Source organism: Lissotriton vulgaris, chromosome 7 (assembly GCF_964263255.1).
Source record: "Lissotriton vulgaris chromosome 7, aLisVul1.2, whole genome shotgun sequence".
NCBI lineage: Eukaryota > Metazoa > Chordata > Amphibia > Caudata > Salamandridae > Lissotriton > Lissotriton vulgaris.
In genome coordinates, this window is record NC_141695.1 from 90041260 (window position 1) to 90050455 (window position 9196).

At 45.4% G+C, this 9196-nt stretch overlaps 1 pseudogene across 1 annotated transcript in view; it reads right to left on the bottom strand.

Annotated features, from left to right (window-relative positions):
- Nucleotides 1–7847, bottom strand: part of LOC147700866 (GTPase IMAP family member 7-like) — a 102043-nt pseudogene extending 94196 nt beyond the window's left edge. The window contains exons 1-2 of the transcript XR_015297361.1: nt 7792–7847; nt 6630–6742 (exon numbers count right to left, since the gene is read on the bottom strand). The product of XR_015297361.1 is annotated as a GTPase IMAP family member 7-like (transcript). The remainder of the gene's footprint in view (nt 1–6629; nt 6743–7791) is intronic.
- Nucleotides 7848–9196: the final 1349 nt, after the last annotated feature.

A 9196-nucleotide genomic window follows, 5' to 3' on the forward strand; every position in this document is an offset into this window, starting at 1 on the left:
CCATCTCTTCCTTTCTGTCACTCACACTCTTTCTCTCTCTCCCACTCTCTATCTCTTACTTTCTCTCTCACACACTCTTTCTCTATTTCTCTGTCTCTTCCTCTCTCTCATTATTTTTCTTTCTCTCTCTCTTCCTCTCTCTCTCGCTCTTTCTCTCTCTCACTTCTTCTCTCTCACACTTTCTCTCTTTCTCTCTTCCTTGCATCTCACTCTTTCTCTATTTCTCTCTCTCTCACTATTTCTCTTTCTCTGTCTTTCTCTCTCTCTCACTCTTTCTTCGTTTCTTTCTCTCTCTCATTCTTTCTGTCTTCCTCTCTCTCTCACTCTTTCTTTCTTTCTTTCTTTCTTTCTCTCTCTCACTCTTTCGCTCTCTCTCTTTCCTTTGATGGACGCATGACGTACAATCTTATCTTGCAGGCTGTGATTCACAAATTGTCGAGGGTTGACAGGCCATGCCTGTACCTACTTTTATTTTGTTGTTTTGTTTAAATAAATTGTTTTATATGTAAATCCAGATGACTGAGATTCTTATTTGTCCAATCTCACATGCATCTTCTTAATTATAATTGTGCGGCATCAGCCAATTTGTTATGTTCCAGCTTTCCTAAGGTTGTTGTCAAATTTGTTTGTGGGGGAGGGGATGAAGGGAGATGGTGGACAAGGGGCTGGTGGCGTAGCAGTGTTGGGTGTCAGAGCTGCATGATTGTTGGCTCCATTGCAACTGTTGTCATTCAGGTGTGGCTCTAGCTGTGCTCCCTTTCATGTTGCAGGTTGTACACCAGCTCAGAGCAGGTGTACACTTCCTGCTACTAACCCACCTTATCGCTTGTTTTGTACTCTCTTCGACGATCTTGCTGGTGGTTGAAAAACTTGCGAAGTGATGTTTACGCTGCATTTTGCACAGGAACGTCTACTCTACATCCCATTACCAATATTTGCCGGGGTCATCCGTGACAATGCTTTCCGAGACTGCTAACGATGGTAAACTGGTGATATGGGCTGTTTGCTCCAGCTTGTGAATGGTGCGTTAAATTTATCACCATTTTGGTTGCAATAAAGTGCCGTTAACTCTGCGATGTGTCCTTGAGAACATACCCCTTGGTGTTTGGAAGACTTAAGAAGTACTCGAGTGGCGTGCTGAGAGCTGCACACCCATCGCTTTCAAACGGGGGACCGCGCTGAGAGCCGTGCTAGTCACAACTAATTTTTTTTAAACCGTCCACTTTCACTAATTTACATTTGCCTCGGGGACCCCATGCCCTGAAGCATGCAACATGTTCATTATAAAAAAAACTAAAACCAACGAGAAGAGGGCCGCGTGGGCCCCCCTCCCGTAGCTAATTCTGGCCCCAAGGACCCCATCCCCCGGGGACCTGGCCTCAATGTTGGGGACCGTGGGGGGAGCCCTAATGCCCCCACGGTCCTGCCGGCTCCACACTTACTGCGGGAGCCGGCATTTCTTTTCCACACTGGGAGCTGCTGACATGCTGATCCCCTTGTGGAAAAGCAATCAGCTTTGGATTTTAGAAGCGAGAGCAGGTTGCCCAGCTCTCGCTTCCAAAATCCAAAGCAAGTTTGCTATGGTAGGCCGGGAGCCGCGCGGCTCTCGCCCTGTCATAGCAAACAGCAGTGTCCCGGGGGTGGGCAGCCAGGGATACTGCAGGAGCTGGCCCTGGGGGGTGGCAGTCCCCAGGGCCATCATGGGCTCCAGGAGGGGAGCTGCACGCTGTTTCTACCCTGCCCCCTTCTCTTGTTTTATATCTTTGTTTCTCTGTTTTCTGGTGACCCACTTCTACCGAGTCACAAGATGGCTGCCAACACTTCCTGGTTTGGAATGTTGACAGCCAATTAGAGTGAAGCTCGTGGTCGGGAGGGGTCGCGACTCCACCGCGTCCCTAGATATCAAAATTTTTATTTATTGAATTTCTCAGCAACTACTGAACGGATTTGCAACATTTAAAAAAAGATCGCTTTCTGATCCAAGCACTACATTTTTGCCAAATTTGGGGTAATTCCGTTTTTGTAGTTTCGGCTGTAGCCTCGCCCAAAGTTTGCTATGGGAAATTGATTTTTTGACTCTTATTTTTTGAATTTCTCAAAAACACTGAACGGATTTAGGTCGCTTTCTGAACCAAGCTCTACCTTTTTGCCAAATTTGGGGTAATTCCGCTCAGCAGTTCGGGCTGTAGCCTGTTTCGAAATTTCCTACAGAAATGAACATGGGGAAAACACGTTTTGGGAACCCCCTTTTTTCTCAGCCCTGCTTGACGAATCAACCTCAAACTTTCAGGATATGAGCTGACCTGGATAGACTTTTGTTTTGAAGAATTTTGCGAAGATTCATCAAACGAAAAATGCTTTTCCTATGGAAACTAGGTTCTAATTGTAATTACCTACTAGCGAACTCCAGTAGGTAATATATATTTATATATATATCTCCTCACACACTACTTGTGAAATCCCGCTGCTGCACCAAAACAGCGGGTGCGTCGCCTAAGTGATCCTCTCAAGCTCGGTCCAGTCAATATTACTTGATTCCTTCGTACCACAAAGGATGATGACGCCTTGTCTCAAGCCACAAAATTAGATTTGTTTGTCGGGTTTGTCGGCTACAATTGGATGTGTTCCGCCTGCCCAGTAGGCTTGCTCACTAATGAGCAACGGATGGTGAGCAAGCCTGCTGGGATGTTATAGTTAGCTGAGTTAACTATAACTCCAGCCCCCGCAATGCACCGCAGGTTTTTTTAATTCTATTTACTAACTATAAAGTCCCTGTAACCTTTGTTTTTTTTCCGTGAATTTCTAAGTTTCTTTTAAACTAGCAGTCACATTTGCAAAGTGGTGGAGAAAAGGGGCTGGGCCGCGCACGAGGTGACTGACTTTGCCCATTGACTAATGTAATTTCCAGGTACGGTGGCCGACATTGGCTTGGATTACGCTTGACAAATTATACTACAACTATGGATTGGTAATCAGCATTTTATTATCAAGATCAAATCTTATGACCTGATCTATAGAGAAATGCAAAAACAACAGTTGATGGACAGAATGCAGAACAATGTCATAAATTCACCCCAGTACAGAGATCTGGGCCTAAATCCATCGTTTTTTTGCACTCCACACCAACCCAGGTCAGACATGGCCATATGCAAATCAGCCTTGACCCTGTGCCTCATGGGAACAGTCCAGCCCGAACTGCCAAGCCATGTCTTTCCTGGACCGGAATCAAGCATCCTAGGACCGGTTTCTGGCTATCAGCCGTCTTCAGCCAGGATAGCTTGACTCCAGTGGTGTGGAGAGCATGGGCCTCACGTCTGAGCATACCCATCCCACTCGGGGTGACAAATGCAAAAACAAGTTGATGGACCGAATGCAGAACAATGCCATACATTCACCCCAGCACAGAGATCTGGGCCTAGATCCATCGTTTTTTTGCACTCCACACCACCCCAGGTCAGACATGGCCATATGCAAATCAGCCTTGACCATGTGCCTCATGGGAACAGTCCAGCCCGAACTGCCAAGCCATGTCTCCCCTGGACCGGAATCAAGCATCCTAGGACCGGTTTCTGGCTACCAGCCGTCTTCAGCTAGGATAGCTTGACTCCAGTGGTGTGGAGAGCATGGGCCTCACGTCTGAGCATACCCATCCCACTCGGGGTGACAAATGCAAAAACAACAGTTGATGGACAGAATGCAGAACAATGTCATACATTCACTCCAGTACAGAGATCTGGTCCTAAATCCATCGTTTTTTTGCACTCCACACCAACCCAGGTCAGACATGGCCATATGTAAATCAGCCTTGACCCTGTGCCTCATGGGTACAGTCCAGCCCGAACTGCCAAGCCATGTCTTCCCTGGACCGGAATCAAGCTTCCTAGGACCGGTTTCTGGCTATCAGCCGTCTTCAGCCAGGATAGCTTGACTCCAGTGGTGTGGAGAGCATGGGCCTCACGTCTGATCATACCCATCCCACTCGGGGTGACAAATGCAAAAACAACAGTTGATGGACAGAATGCAGAACAATGTCATACATTCACCCCAGTACAGAGATCTGGGCCCAAATCCATAGTTTCTTTGCACTCCACACCACCCCAGTTCGGACATGGCCATATGCAAATCAGCCTTGACCCTGTGCCTCATGGGAACAGTCCAACCCGAACTGCGAAGCCATGTCTTTCCTGGGTATGCTCAGACGTGAGTCCCTTGCTCACTTTGCCACTGGATTCAAGCAAGCCGGGCTGAAGACGGATGAAATGCCAGAAACCTGTCCAGGGAAGCTTGTTTCCGGTCCAGGGAAGGCATGGCTTGGCAGTTCGGGCTGGACTGTTCCCATGAGGCACAAGGTCAGACTAATTTGCATATGGCCATATCTGAACTGGGGTGGCAAATTGGGCTAAAGAACGGTGATGGATTAAACCCAGATCTGTTAACTGGGTGTGAGTGTTTGATTGGTTCAGATGCTCCGTCCATCACCACCCCCTTTTGTACCGCTTTGTTCACCATAGGTTGGCAGGGTATGCTCAGACATGAGTCCCTTGCTCACTTTGCAACTGGATTCAAGCAAGCCGGGCTGAAGATGGCTGAAATGCCAGAAACCGGTCCTAGGAAGCTTGTTTCCGGTCCAGGGAAGGCATGGCTTGGCAGTTCGCGCTGGACTGTTCCCATGAGGCACAGGGTCAGACTGATTTGCATATGGCCATGTCTGAACTGGGGTGGCAGAGTGGGCTAAAGAACGGTGATGGGTTAAACCCAGATCAGTTGACTGGGGGTGGGTGCTTGTTTTGTCAACGCTCCGTCCATAATTTCCTTTGGTTTTTCTCTTATCTATAGAGAAGACACAGCGTATAATATATAAGAATTCAGTATATAAGATCAAGCCCTGAAGAAGTCCCAAGACGGGACGAAACGCGTTTGATACTTTTGGAAGACTTAATCTTTGAAAAGAATAAAGAATTTGAAAACTTATAAAGGCGTCTCCATGGACATAATTTTGATCAAATTAAATATGATACCTTGAATTTGATGCACTATTGAAATTGTTTGATAACAGTGCGTGCTGATCATTCTTTTGCTAATATATGTGTGAATTATTTTCACTATTTGGGGAATAGCAGCTTTTTCCCCTGATCCTTGCACCACTCGGATACTATCCCTACAATGTAACAAGTGCAGTATTTTAAGTCTAAGGTCTATTTGTAAATCTTTTAAATGGACAGCTTTTATCTGTATCAAAACACACACCAAGTCTACATTAAGAAATTAGGTTGATATTGGTAGAGAGCTGAGTACTGTAAATAGTGCTTATACTATAGAGAGAGTTTACTTTATACCACACTGTTTGCAAATATTAAAACTTTAATAAAAAAGACACCACAGACCGTTTAAAAATATCTACTAAGAACAGTGCACACTCTATGCAACAGCTGTCAAAAAATACACTATTTTCTAAAAATAATCAAGATTTGAAGCTGCTGAACCTTCTACTACTTGCACCATTCATACTATGGTGAAAACATTGCAGATAGCCTGTCTTCTGAAACAAAAGAAGCACACGTACATAGGATTGTACCTGGTGCACACAGTCTACAATGTTAAGTAGAAATTGTCATGCTGTTACGATTCTTTTCAATAACTCATGGCTGCTTATAATACTTAGTATGGGGTACCTAGAATCTTTTGCCTAGCTGAAAACTTTTTCTGCAGTAGCAAAATACTTATCTGAAACATAATGAACACGTCTACTGTCACCTGCACACAGTTACTTTTGATACAAAGATTTATTACGTGTTCAATACCTCTCTACACAACTATGGTGCTTTAGGGGGACATGTGTTTTCTAAATACGTACAGCCATTAGCTTAACCCAAACTGTACCAAATTAAGTGAAAAGTAATATGGTACTTATTCGCCATAATCTAAACTGTACAACAAATGAACACACTCATTGGTTGATGTCATTGACTGACATTTGGTTTTGTCAGTGATGTCATCAATGATGTAATGTGACATGTCATCAGTGATGTCATAAATGATGTCATAGAACATCTAATGAGTGATGTCAAGTGTGAGGTCATAAGCAATGCATAGCGGGGCTCGCAAGTTATAATTACCGCTGCTAACTATAACTGGTGAATTTCTGTGTTTTTTTTGTTCAAATCGTTAATGCTCACACTGACATATTCACCTAATTCTAACATTACTTTAACCTTTGTTTTTCATCTTCAAAAACAAAAGTCTTAAAGTTTTTTTGGGGACAGGTGTGTATAAAAATAAATGTATGCACCAGCAATCCAGTAGTGCCCCCATTATTTTCCAAATTTGGTGGACGATGGATGTGGTTGGATGCCACCAGGAGTGCATCGCCCCCAAACTAGATTGAGGAAGGGAAGGAAAATAAAATAGTCTGAAAAGGCATGAAGTGGAATCAAGAGTGCACTGCCTTGGCATTAGGCACCTTCGGCAATAACACCAATTCAGGGGTCTTTGAGCAAACCATTTGATGCTGGCACTTATTCTTTTACAAATCAGGCCCTGTGGTAAGTACATTTCACAGGACATAGAGAATCAGTGGCTACGGAGGACAACAATTGTGTAGATCAGGCGTAATAGACAAATTTGCTTACCACTATATTTTGCTGACATTTTCATCAGGACCAGCTCCTTAGTGAAACTATAGATGCTGTCACTCAGTTCAGTAGACACCTGCACTGGCTTCTTTGTGGTATCACTCTTGAACCTAGAATGATAGGGTCAATGTTAGAGGTGGTTTAAGATTGATGTGTAAGAAACTCAGATCAGGTTACTTTCTGTTGTTGACTGAGGCGCCAGATATGGAGAAATAGGTTGGAATATGTAATGGGATACTTAAAAGTGGAGTATAGCTACCCTTTGCCTACTGGAGGAACTCAACATGGTTCAAGTGAGAGAAGTGCAAGTGATTGGTGATATTGGTTTTGGCATGCGTTTATGATTACAGAGGTACATGGTGGTGCCTGGCTATGAAAATCAAATGTTGTAGGAAAATATTCCAGCCAAATGTTTCACTCCTGAATGAAGAGAGTATGAACATGTGCCTCATGAGAACAGTCCAGCCCGAACTGCCAAGCCATGTCTTCCCTGGACCGGAAACAAGCATCCTGGGACCGGTTTCGGGTTCATAACCCTCATCAGCCAGTCTATCTTGAATCCAGTGGCAAAGTGAGCAAGGCACTCACGTCTGAGCATACCCTGCCAACTTAGGGCGAACAAAGCGATACCAAAGGGGTCAGACTGATTTGCATATGGCCTTGTCTGAACTGGGGTGGCGGAGTGAGCTAAAGAATGGTGATGGGTTAAATCCAGATCAGTTGACTGGGGATGAGTGTTTGATTTGCTCAAACGCTCCGTCCATCATCCCCTTTTGTATCACTTTGTCCGCCCTAAGTTGGCAGGGTATGCTCAGACGTGAGTCCATTGCTCACTTTGCCGCTGGATTCAAGATAGCCTGTCTGATGCGGGTTATGAACCCAAAAACGGTCTCAGAATGCTCGTTTCCGGTTCAGGGAAGACATGGCTTGGCAGTTTGGGCTAGACTGTTCCCATGAGGCACAGGGTCAGACTGATTTGCATATAGCCATGTCTGAACTGAGGTGGCAGAGTGAGCTAAAGAATGGTGATGGATTAAACCCAGATCAGTTGACTGGGGATGAGTGTTTGATTTGCTCAAACGCTTTTGTATCACATCTGGTTGTACAAGGCCCACATCACCTCAGAGCAAGACATACTCACACACTTTACATTCATTACCCTCTATATGGGATGAACAGTGGTGTGGCCAGCACGTTGCCCACATACTTTGCCATCTACAAGAGTGAGTGGAGCATACCGAAAGTGCAGAGGACATGAGTGTTAAATAGCATTTCCAGGTTACACCAGGCTTTTAGCCAAATGACCACTTGCTCAAGTAGGTTAGATGGTGATTCCAAAGGGCTTAGGACAGGTGAGAGTGATTGTATGCCTCAATATCGGCCTTAAACAGGCATCAGAAAGGACATTCCACGCAGCCTGCTCACATAAGGGCAGGTCTACTCAGCTTGTCTTCCTTCTGAGGTCGATAAAACAAGTACCTCTGAGTTCTGACCTAGGTGGACACGGCATTGTTTGTGCTGAATAGACGCTGCAAGCACTGCCTAAACAAAGGTGTTTTTAACCCCTAAGTTGTTTTCTGGTTTTAAATTGCTGGCTAAACCTTGGATATTACACTGCTTACTTGTCTCTCACGTTGTGCCCTAAGCCCCGGTCCGACACGGCTTGTGCCGATTGATCGGAGGGCTGCAGGGACTCACTTCCGCTTTCCATGACCAGGTTAGCGCTCCAGATATACCAGCCTCATTTAGTATTTAAGCAGGCATCAGAGCGCACGCGCGGTGGACACGGCATTGTTTGTGCTGAATAGACGCTGCAAGCACTGCCTAAACGAAGGTGTTTTTAACCCCTAAGTTGTTTTCTGTTTTTAAATTGCTGGCTAAACCTTGGATATTACACTCCTTACTTGCCTCTCACGTTGTGCCCTAAGCCCCGATCCGACACGGCTTGTGCCGATTGATCGGAGGGCTGCAGGGACTCACTTCCGCTTTCCATGACCAGGTTAGTGCTCCAGACATACCAGCCTCATTAAGGATTTAGGCAGGCATCAGCTCGCACGCGCGGTGGACACAGCATTGTTTGTGCTGAATAGACGCTGCAAGCACTGCCTAAACGAAGGTGTTTTTAACCCCTAAGTTGTTTTCTGTTTTTAAATTGCTGGCTAAACCTTGGATATTACACTGCTTACTTGCCTCTCACGTTGTGCCCTAAGCCCCGGTCCGACACGGCTTGTGCCGATTGATCGGAGGGCTGCAGGGACTCACTTCCGCTTTCCATGACCAGGTTAGCGCTCCAGACCTACTGTTAGAAATGAGACCACCACTCTAAGTCAGGGCAAGGGAGTTACACGCCAAGATAACCCCTGCTCACCCCCTTGGTATCGTGACACAAGCAGTAAGGCTAAACTCGGAGGCTATGTACGTTAAGTGTTTGCGCGCGCACCCAGAAACAACACCCAAGGCCCACCACAAAGGAAACTCCACACAAGGTTATATATAAAAATAGCCTTTGTATTATACCTAAACACATTAGATAAAAACACACACTTTACAATGTGCCCACAGGC